The sequence below is a fragment of the Leptinotarsa decemlineata genome, unplaced genomic scaffold, assembly GCF_025532065.1.
Source record: "Leptinotarsa decemlineata unplaced genomic scaffold, Ldec_3_MD MMD2_P_RNA_scaffold_12, whole genome shotgun sequence".
NCBI classification, from domain to species: domain Eukaryota; kingdom Metazoa; phylum Arthropoda; class Insecta; order Coleoptera; family Chrysomelidae; genus Leptinotarsa; species Leptinotarsa decemlineata.
Window position 1 is genome coordinate 10512196 of NW_027412526.1, and position 12525 is coordinate 10524720.

General features: G+C 33.3%; 1 protein-coding gene across 1 annotated transcript in view; it reads right to left on the reverse strand.

Annotated features, from left to right (window-relative positions):
* Positions 1-11123, reverse strand: part of Snrk (SNF related kinase) — a 72278-nt gene extending 61155 nt beyond the window's left edge. Inside the window, exon 1 of the mRNA XM_074173943.1 lies at positions 10873-11123. The gene's annotated coding sequence lies outside the window, so the exon portion shown is untranslated. The remainder of the gene's footprint in view (positions 1-10872) is intronic.
* Between the last annotated feature and the right edge of the window lie 1402 nt (positions 11124-12525).

A 12525-nucleotide genomic window follows, 5' to 3' on the forward strand; every position in this document is an offset into this window, starting at 1 on the left:
TGCGAAAACTCCAGTATGCCTTTCGCGTTTAGTCCAAGTGATTGCATTGATATGTTATTAATTTTTGGGGAATGTCAGAAAAACTACCGTCAAGCACAACGTCTATACCAAGAACGTTTTCCAGACAGACCCATTCCGTCACGAATGACTTTTTCGAGAGTTGTAGAAAAATTGCGAACTGGGTCATTTCCTTCTACTACAAAGCATCGTCATCATACGAGATCTGTTAGAACTGAAGATTTAGAGATCAATGTGTTGGCTTATATTATTATTCATCCACATGTTTCTTGCAGAAGAAGTCGGTGTGAGTAAATCTAATGTACAGAGAATTCTGAAAGAAAATAAATACCACCCATTCAAAATTCAGTTGGTACAAGGTTTGAAACCCACGGACTTTGAACGACGACTTGAATTCATTGCTTGTATTCAGGTAATATTACATGAAAGTCCTAACATATTCAGTCAAATTTTGTGGAGCGATGAATCGCGATTCCACAATAATGGAGTTGTGAATCGACATAACAGTCACTATTGGTCTCAAGAAAATCCCCACTGGGTCCGCGAAATTAATTTTCAAACTACTTGGGGTATTTATGTATGGTGTGGATTGTTCAATGGTCGCATCATAGGATCTTGCTTTTTCAATGAAAATCTCAATGGATTGCGATATTTACATTTTCTAGAAAATGATTTGATCCACTTGATGGAAGATATTCCCATAGCAGAACGACAAGGAATTTGGTGGCAACAAGATGGTGCTCCTCCTCACAATTCACAGGTTGTTACTGAATATCTGGATAGAACGTACCCAAATAGATGGATTGGTAATAAGGGTCCAATTCGGTGGCAGGCTCGTTCCCCAGATTTATCACCGCTTGATTTTTTCCTATGGGGTTATTTAAAATATATTGTTTTCACTACTCCCCCTTTGAATGTGGATGATCTGAAAATGAAAATTCGACTAGCGTGCAGTGATATTACGCCTGATATTATAAGAGCGACTTGTACGAGAGAAGTGATTCGACGTTTCGAAGCCTGTATAATATCTAATGGGCATCACTTTGAACAATTTTTATGACTTATTTCTAGGTACCTACCATTCTTATGAAATGATTTATCAAGTTATATTATTTGCATTGTTATTAATTAAAGATTTGTTTTCGAATACACCTCTTTCAATTTCGCAATTGTTTCATATTCAAAATGATTCCTGACTGAATTCCACAACTCAAAATTGAAACCATTACTTCGAACACCCAAAATTTTGACTAATTTTCATGTGATCTGATGCAGAGAGAATAATTGTATGAGATATTTTTAAAAATAATAGTCGTTCTCAAGACTTTACATTTTAAGCAATAACTCAACAACACCGTAACCGAATATATATATATATATATATATATATATATATATATATATATATATATATATATATATATATATATATAAAATATATATATATATATATATATATATATATATATATATATATATATATATTAGTGCCATAGGCGTACTGCATTCAAATTATTTGCCCTCAACGAATTGAATAAATGAATTAAATACGACGAAAATAAAATATTTATTCTTGAAAAATATCATTTATAACAAAATAATTTGTTATGAATCTATATAATTTTTTAAGAATACAATATCAGCCCGAAATAAAAAGTAAGGTGGAAGTAGTGCAAAAATCATGACCGGTGTCAATAGATCGACAATTTTGAGAATTCTCAAGGAACTCAAGAAAAACAACAACTTTTACGAGCCGAAGGTATTCACTGGTAGAAAGTGTTTGGTTATCGATGAGGAAATGAAGAATTCTATTAGGAGAACAGTACACTCTTTTTACATAAAAAACGAAATACCTACTACATTGAATAAAGTTTTGTCAGTTATTCATGAAGACAGTTTTTTTCCTGATATAAGAAGAACTCGATTATGGAAGATATTACCTGAACTAAATTTCACTTTTGGAAAGCAAAATAGAAAGAGCATGTTAATTGAAAACTCAGAGATTGTAGAATGGAGAAGAAACTATTTAAGAGAAATAAAGAAATCCAGATCACTAGGTAAATCTATTTTTTATTTGGATGAAACATGGGTCAATGAGAGTCATACCGTCTCGAAGATTTGGCAAGATCAGATCATCAAAAGTTGAAGACAAGCCTTTATGAAATATTGGTCCACTGGTTTGGAAATTCCAGTTGGAAAAGGTCGTCAATATCATTATTTTAAGATCAATGTTAATACCTTCCCTTGGTTCAATTATCCTACAAAAAATTGTGATGAGCAACAAAAACAATGCGCTCCAGTTTCACTAACCAAATTCACATCAACAGAAAAAGAGTCAATCTCGTTATTATAAGATCAATTTTACTACCTTTCCTTATTTCAATTATCATAGAAAAAATAGTGATGAACAACAAAAACACTCCGCTCGTTTCACTAATCAAGTTTACATCATCAGTAAAGAAGTCAATTCTATTATTATAAGAGTAATCTTAATACCTTTCATTGATTCGACCTGATCCACCTTTGAAATTTTTGTAGGATACCCAAATTTTTGAAAATCTAACACTGACACTCGAGTATTTTTAAAAGTGGTTTTGAATGATTTTCCTTTATTTTTATTTGAGTCTTCAATATCATTAATAAAAGACAGACCAAGGTGTACACTATACATGAGTTTTTACCACCTTTTCATAGTAACCATACATGAAACTTATTAAATGGTTAATTGCCGTAAGAGTGACTGGAGATGAAAGTTTAATTGGAAGAATGAAGAGTTATTTAAGTTAAATTAATCAATATGGGTAATGGCTTAGTCTGTATACAGGGCGTTCCAACGAAAACTTGACCCCCCTGTAAGTCAGAACAGGACGTGTAATCGAAAAATTTCAAAGAATACGTCAATTTTTATTTCTAGGGGGACTAATTCTGATATGAAAATCATACCTGAAACTTCACCCCCCTGCGGTCAGCAACTACCCCCCCTATTTTCTTCAATGGTATGGGGGGTCGACTGATACATCATTTGAAAGGTCTTTTATCCCTCTATTACTTCTGTATTTTTTTTCGAAATTGGTTCATTCGTTATTGAGAAATTAAATGTTGAACGTTTTATTTAAAAAAAAACAGATCATTAGCTGTCGCTCATTTTATTGAGGAAATCAACAAAAGTAATATCAATGGCAACACAATCAACGGATGGAGGCCATTTTGAACACTTTATTGTTGATTGTGTTGCCATTTATATTACTTTTGTTGATTTCCTCAATAAAATGAGCGACAGCAAATTTTCTGTTTTTTCTTAAATAAAACGTTCAACATTTAATTTCTCAATAAGTAACGAATGAACCAATTTCGAAAAAAAATGACAGAAGTAATAGAGAGACAAAAGACCTTTCAAATGATGTATCACTCGATCCCCTATGCCACTGACAAAAATAGGGGGGGAGTAGTTGCTGACCGAAGTTGGGTGAAGCTTCGGGTATAATTTCTATATCAGAATTAGTCTCCTTAAAAATAAAAATTGACGTGTTCTTTGAAATTTTCGATTACACGTCCTTTTCTGACTTACGGGGGGGTCAAGTTTTTGTTGGGACGCCCTGTATGCTTCACTCTTCATTTATTATAAGAAAAAATGTGATATTAGTACATCTGGTTACAATTATTACAAAAAAAATCTAAAATAATTGTTATTATATTGATATGCATCAGCAACTATGATTTGAATATAAATCACTCTTCTTTCAATTTTTTTATGTTTTTATAGATAGATGTTTCTTATAGATTGTATTAGTAAAACGACGCCCAGTACATTGACCTTATCAATAAAATTGAATAAAATTTCATCTATTCTTTCTTGATGATTCCTATTATCTATGATCGTCAAATCAACGTAGAGGTTTTCGACTCACCTAAATTTTTAAAATAAATATCACACCCGTCGCTTTCGACTGTTGGATATAAATAAAACAATTGCTAAAAGAATCATTTGGTTGGAAATAACAGTGAGATTTTGAAGCTGATTTCGTTTTTCTGCGGGATCATCATGTATCTCAAAAAGTTGCTCTTCAGGCAATTAATAAATGAAAGAACATTTGTTACCTATAAATGTTTAGTTACAAGTAACAAAAGTAACAAACAACCTCCTTTTATTCTATTTCAGACATCAACCTTCACGGTAATTTGAAGATCGAAAATAAATAGGTATTCATTTTTCATTTCATTAGGACAATCCTCTACTTCATATTCTGTGATATAGTGAAATTCTCATGGATAGGTTATAGTGGCACTTTCTGGATTAACACAAGGAAGGAGCATACGAAGTCTGTTGAAAAATAAGGTGAATGTTCAAGTTTCAACGGGTGTGAAGTTATCCACATCGACAAAGTACACTGAGAAAAAAATATCGAAATATAATTTTTTCATTTACCGACTCTGTACAGCTACCATTTTTCAATATGATACGCTTATTGACTGATTTAGTGAAAGAAAGGAACCGTCCTAGTTTATTAAACTGTCTGAAGGGGTGAAAATACGGTGCAAATATTTAAAAAATTCGTAACATGACAAATCGACTTTGTGCATCTACAATATTGAGACATGTTACTACTGATGATCTATTCGACGAAAAAAACTTCACGTCATAGTTTTCCAGGCCGTCTGAGGGGCTGAAAATGTGGTGGAAACTTGAAAAAAATCGTATCTTCGAAAATTGAATGTGTACACCTACAAGTTTGAAATATGTTATCCATGTTTATCTATCCGACAGAGAAAAACTTCGTCATAGTATTTCAGGCCGTCTGAGGAAGTGGAAATTCAAAAAAATCATATCTTTGAAAACTGAATTTGTACACCAACAAGATTGAGATACTCCTGACAATCGATTCAACAAAAAAAACACTGTGTCAGAGTTTTTCAGTTGTGAGAAGGTGGAAATGGAGTGGAAACATATTGACTGGAAACTTTTACACCACATTAGTTGTTTAATATAATGAATTGATAACTGTTAATGTAATGTATGTAGGAGTATATACTTCGGAAACAGTCTGACAACGCTGCAAAGTCACTATGTTTTAGATTAGTCTTTCTCAAAGTGGGCGATAACGCCCCTTGTGGGTACTGGAGGCCTATAGGGGGGCAGTAAAGAAGATTGGGGGGCGTTGAAGCGGTTTAGAGGGGCGATGGCTAAGTTAAAAATGTTTTTTACTTTCAACACAAACTTTATCGCTCCTTTACGCTTAACGCCGTTTCCTCGTGTAACGCCATCTATGTGACTAGACAGTAACTATTTCTTGTCCAATAGTTGTAAAACTTTACAATAGAAGGCGGTAAGCTTCAATGCGAAGCGAAAAGTTTCTAGTCTCCATTCTCGAAAGTACTAGGCCCGCCCGCTACCTCATATAAAAGCGCTCGCCATTCAGCCAGTAATGTCATTCGACGATATTACGAAAACAACTGAATTTAGTTAGCGACTAGCTAGGTAAAGTGCTGTTCGTGCGGTGGTGAATAGTGGTGTCATTAGCAAGTTTTTAATACTCGATTCTTTACTTCGGCATTTTTTAAGACAAAATTATGTCGGAAGCAAAAAAGAAGATACGGCAGCATAGCGCGGAATATATAAAATATGGATTTATTGAAAATCCCACAAATCCATTTTCGCCTATATGCCTTCTTTGTCAAAAACATTTTCGAATGAAGCGATGAAACTCAAAGCTACAAGATCATTTGAATAAAATGCATTCAGATAAAAAAGACAAAAGTGTGACTTATTTTCAAGAACTGGAAAAGAAACACTCAGCTCAGCCAACTGTGTCAAAACTTTTTTTAAGCGGCTTCCAAGCAAGACGACGACGGACTCCCAGCTTCCTACAATATCTCCTTGCTAATTGCTCAAACAAGTGAACCTCACACTATTGGAGAGGATTTAATTTTACCGGCAATAAAAGAAGTAATAACTACTGTGCTTCATAAATCAGCAGCAAATATTATCCAAAAAATTCCTTTAAGCAATAGTTCTGTGCAAAGACGAATTGATGAGATGGCTGAAAACATTGAAGGGTCATTGTGCAATCATCTGAAGACTTTTAAATTCTCAATTCAGTTGGATGAGTCCACTTTACCAACCAATGAAGCATTGTTGTTGTCATACGTGGGGTTTATTAAAAATGAGAAAATATATCAAGAACTACTATTTGCCAGAAATTTAGAAACGGATACAAAAGGAGAAACCATATATAATACACTGGAAAAATTTTGTGATGAGAAAGAAATTCCACTGAAAAATATTATATCAGCTGCTACGGTCTCTGGCTATGACAAGACGTCACAAAGGCTTCATAACGTACTTAAAAAATAAAATTCCAGATGTGCTCGCTGTACATTGCGTCATTCATAAGCAACATTTGGTTACGAAAAATTTGAGTGAGCGCCTCTCTCAATCACTGCAATATATCATCAAAGCAGTCAATAAAATCCGAAACAGCTCTTTAAATGACAGATTATATAATCAGCTTTGTGTTGCTAATGCTGAAGATTTCAACCGATTGCTATTTCACACAGAAGTGCGTTGATTATCAAGAGGTAAGTGTCTGACTCGATTTTACAATCTATTTGATTCTGTAATACAGTTCTTGGAAAACAAAGACAAAGAATTGCACGACAACCTCATAACTTAAAAGAATGATATTTCGTACTTGACAGACCTGTATAAATTATTTAATGATGTCAATCTCCAACTTCAAGGTGACGACTTTAATTTAATTAAAACAAAAAATGTCATTGCTGCTTCTGAAGCCAAATTGCTCTTACACAAGAATAATATTGACAGACGTGAGTTTCTCAATTTCCCTAATTTGTCAGCAGTATTCTTCAACAACGACGACTTGCTTGTTTACTGCCAACATTTGGAAAACCTCCACAGTAATTTCGCAGAACGATTCCAGGACATTTTAAAATTGGAAATACCTGACTGGGTGTTGGATGCTTTTTCAAATGTCAACACTGCAGGATCGCCCCAGCTGGATTAGATTAGTTTTAAAATTCAAATTGAAATGTTTGTTTTAATAACATGAATAAAAGTTTTCCTAGTATTAAAAAATGGTGTTTCACATTACCCTCATCAGAAAGTCTTATTTTCACATGACACACATAATTTAATTATTGAAATAATGACGGCGATTGTGATTCTTAAGATGTAGTAAAGTAAAAAAATTTGGGGGGCGCTAGAAAATAATTAATTCTCGGTAATGGGCGGTAGACAAAATAAGTTTGAGAACATCTGTTTTAGATGCTCTATATAAATACGTATTTGATTAAACTGTAGTAATAAATAACCTCAAAAAAACATTCTACATTTGAACCCGCCAGCCGGCCTTTAAAACTATTACTGTCGGATAGATAATCATGTATAACATATGTAAACTTGTAGGTGTACACATTCAATTTTCGAAGATACGATTTTTTCAACTTTCCACCCCATTTTCACCCCCTCAGACGGCCCGGAAAACTAGGACGTGAAGTTTTTTCTATCGAATAGATCATCAGGAATAACATATCTCAATTTTGTAGGTGCACAAAGTCTATTATTCATGTTACGAATTTTTTAAATACTTCCACCCTATTTTCGCCACTTCAGACAGTTTAATAAACTAGGACGGTTCTTTTTTTTTCACTAAATCAGTCAATAAGCGTATCATATTGAAAAATGGTAGGTGTACAGAGTCGGTAAATGAAAAAATAATAAGTAATTCGATATTTTTCTCTCAGTGTACTTTGTGGATGTGGATAACTTCACATCCGTCAAATTTCAAGAGCTACATACTTACATTCAGTTAGAGACTTTTTAATTTTTTCATGTTGGTAGACTCGTCTCGAACGTATGTTCACAGTTTCAGCTCTTCGGCGTGTTTAGTTTATTGATGAAAGGCATAAAAGTTACAAATGTTTCACATTTGTAACTTTTATGCCTTTTATGATCAGAGAATCTGCATCAAATTTTGTGTAAAAATGGAATGAAATGCTCAAAAACACTCGAAATGTTGACAATGGCATACGATGATTGTACTCTGAATCATAAAAATGTTTACAAGTGGTACAAGCTCTTCACAGAAGGTCGTGAAGATGTGAATGACGATGCTCGCCCTGGACGCCCCAGCACATCAATAACCGATGAAAATGTTCAGAAAATGAAGAAAATTGTTATGGAGATTCGTAGAACCATTATCAGAGAAGTTGCTGAAGATGTCGACATATCGGTTGGCTCATGCCATGCAGTTTTTCAGAAATTTTAGGCATCAGGAATTGTTGAATGACGTCAACGCAGATATTGATTTTCTTGAAAGGGTCATAACTGGTGGCGAATCATAGGTATATAGTTATAAGATCGAAACCAAAGTCCAATCGTCCCAATGGAAGAGCCCAGGAGACCCAAGACCAAATAAGGCACGCCAAGTTCGGTCAGATGTTGAAGTTCTGCTTACTGATTTCTTCGATTACCGTGACGTAGTGCTTCAAGTTATGTGCTCTTACATCACAATAATGCTTACTCGTCATTGCTTATTCATGATTTTTTGGCTAAAAACAACACCATAAACATGCTTCAGCCACCGTATTTACCAGATTTGGCGTCGACTATTTCTTGTTCCCGAAATTGAAAAGACCCGTGAAGGGTCGGCGTTTTGCGACGATTGAGGAGATGAAAACCAAATCGCTGAGAGAGCTCAAGGACATACCAAAAATTGTATATCAGAACTGTTCGAGGATAGGAAAAAATGCTGGCACAAGTGTATTATATCTGAGGGGGGATTACTTTGAAGGGAACAAAACAAATTGATGATTGAATACTTTTTTGAGAAAAATGAAATGTCACCTTTTTTTTTAACAGACCTTGTATATTTGTTCAGCATAATCTGGAGTGAATTCATATATTTATGAAATGTTGCAAATCACAGGACAGGTGAGTTTTAGAAAAGTGACAAAGTATGAGTGAGAAATATAATGAACAAAGTAGATATCTTGGAATATAAAAGCTCAGTTTTTCAAAATGCCTATTGGAGGAGCCATTTTTTTTTCAGATAGTCTCCCCTATGTTTTCCATGACAATCTGAGTCTATATGTAGACCCAGGAACTTGTTTGTCCATACTATTTTACTAGAGCATACATTTAATAATAAAATTGTTTTTCTTTGTGATGATCACATATGATAACTGTTTTGTAATCAATGTCAGTGTGTAGTTGATAAGGCAAAGTGGTACTTCTATGTTCTGAACAGATTTATCAAAATACCAGAATAAGGTATAGCCTTGAAGTGAAGATGACATTTCTTAGAAACAGAGACCCAAGATCTACCCTTTCCGTACCCCACTTTGATTCAGTTTTTTAGAGTTACAAGCTCCATTTATTTATAACACTCTTTATGTTGTGATCTTAACCTTGATCAAAATATTCAATAAAATATGATCATCATAGGGTGCTCAGATATGAATCAAAACAAATACAGCCATCAATTAAATTATTTTGAGAATGTGATGATCGCGAAATGCATTTTAAAAATTGAGATTCTTGGAGTATCTGGAATATCTTGATCAGATAGTTTGAAAACATTTTTCCTATAAGGCTCACATAGTTTCAGATACAAATTGAAACATATAGGTACTGCTACTAAGTTATATTGAGGATGTGATAAGATCTCAAAATCCAAATTGAAAACTGAGACAATTGTAGGTACAATAATAGTATATTATGCAACGATCATGTAATGATGGTTATTAAGACACGAGCATTAACCGGGATACGAAACGAGCCGAAGGCGAGTTTTGTATGGTATATGCGAGTGTATTAATAACCATTACATGAGAGTTGCATACGCTATTTTTTCTAAACCCGATAAATAATGAAAAACTATAAATATTATATTTGTATTGAACACATTTACAGTAATTAACTCATATTTTTTTAAAAAAACACAAACTTAATGGTATTATCATGGATATATGAAAACTATAAAGATTCTAATTATATTTATATTGAATATAACAACTGTAATTAATCTGATCTTTTAAAAATATTGGAGTCGATGGTATTCCTTCTATATCGCTGTTTTCAGACATTTTGATAATATAGGTAGGTAATATGAAAACTGATTTTGACAAATAAAGCAATTAGTTACTTAGGTTAGAATCTAGGACAAACAAAGAAACAGGATTCTTGATTGAAAAATTATGGGTTTCTATTGGTTGATAATCTGTATCGTTATGAAAAATCTGTATCATAATGGATATCATTATGAAACGGATTATGGTCATATAAGTGTATTGTTAGAGTACGGGTGTAGAAAAAATAATTACAAGGACAATTGGTCCCTTTAATAGTATTTTAGAAATATAACAGTTCATTAAACACTTCAAATCAAAGCCAATTTCCCGTTATTAAATAATATCACATAACTCTTACACAAACAATTCTTTCTTTCAAAAACATTTCGAAGGTCCTCGCAAAAATATGTTTGGAATGGAAAAAAATTTGAAAAGATGTTTTTGGCCAGAATCCACCCAATATAATTTATATATTACAATTTCTTCCAATATGACCTAGTTTGAAATTTCCCTCTACCAAATGAAATTACTGAACTGGAAAATGATCCCTTAATGTACTGATTTCACTGAAAATTGGTTGTCACTATTATTACTTACAGTAATTATCATCCTTTACCCCCCAGGGTGCAAACTATAAAAAATTTGAAGCAGATATAAAACCTACGATTCAGGATAACTTAAAAACTAATATATTAAAGAAGGAGACGAAATCAGAACCTTCCAAGTAGCTGCAAAGTAAAATATCTGTAGAAACTTACTACTTACCAAAACTAGTAATCAGAGAGGAAGAGTCATATATGTCGGTGTATGTCTATTGGGCTTTCACAATTATTGGAGAAATAAACCCTTGATGATAAAGAACAAATAAATCTGAGAGCACGTTACACATTTTTCACATCAAAACGATTTAAAAAACCGTAGCCTCCAATCAAATGGATAAAAATGGAACAACACAACACTATTGTATAAATAAACTTCTCTTTTAGTCCCAATTTACAAGCACCAATGACCTTTGACGTACGTCAAGATGTCAATTATTATTATGTCATACGACCATATCACAAAACCGCAGAAAAATATTCTGGAACAGAACCATACGACATATTAGTTCTTGTTCTTCCACGTTTTTTGGACACAGCTCCTTATGTTTAGGAGCTGACCAGACGCTGTCTGGTGTTGGATCAAAAATTTTTCAACCAATTGGTTCTGTGAGTGATAATCACAATCGCAAATCTGCGAATGCTTGAAAAATACCAATTTCTTTGAAAAATACCAATTTCCCTGTAATGTCACCTGCGCATAGGTACGTTGCGAACGACTAATGATTGAAGAATATGATTCCTGACATTTGGATGTCTCTTATTGATATGATTAAATGCTTGTAATATGAACACAAGAATACAGGATTCATGGTGCCCTGGGAATATATATTCGTTGTTCGCAACGTATGCGCGGGCGACGTCATAGCGATGTATTCCTGAGAAGTTAGGTTTATTGACAATTGAATCTCTGCTCTTGATATGTATAAATGACTGCTAATAACCGTAGCATGTTCTCGTAAGAATACAGAATTTGATAAATCGAGTAACTCAGTACCTAACTATAGGACCCCTGCACTCTAAACCGATAGTATAGAAATGCAGCGTACTTATGATCTGGAAATCTAGTTCGTTACGCAGCTTACCTTAAACACACACATCATTCGTGCAGTAAATGCAACTCACAGTAAATTTGGTAAATATACATAATATATTGTATGAGTTTTACTGATTTGTCTGCTTCGATGACAATGTATCATGTTATGTGATGAAACTAGCCGATATTTGATGAAAATCCAAAACGTGGAATTTTCACTGGATAGTTTACAAAAGCGCAACACGTTTTTTCTATACAATAGCTTTCTCAGGCATGTTCTTAGTGACTGAATTCTGAATAATACTGAATTCTAAATACTGCTGAAATTCTAAATGCATCATATAATATGACAATTTTTGAAACATATGAACTTCTATATACTCAATGACTGATAATTTTACTAATTGAAAATTTAAACATTATAAAATAAATTTTACCGACTCATTAAATGGACATGTATTGAGGTAATTACCAATTTCCACATAAGAAAAAAGATTTGGTATAAAAAAAGAATTCAATTCTATTCGTTCATTCAGTTATTAATCCTATTGATTTCTAAACATTCCAAAGCTTTAAGTTCTAAACCTTTCTCTTCCAAATGCAATATATCATAATCGTGAATGAAAGCGCAAGAAAAATCTTCCAAATAACTATAGACTAGTAACTTTGGTATCAGTGATTTCAAAAATCATGAAGAAAATCGTAAACCACCATATCCTTAAATATTTGAAAGGCTTTAATGTATTGAACGATCATCAATATGGCTTTCGGAAACAAAGATCA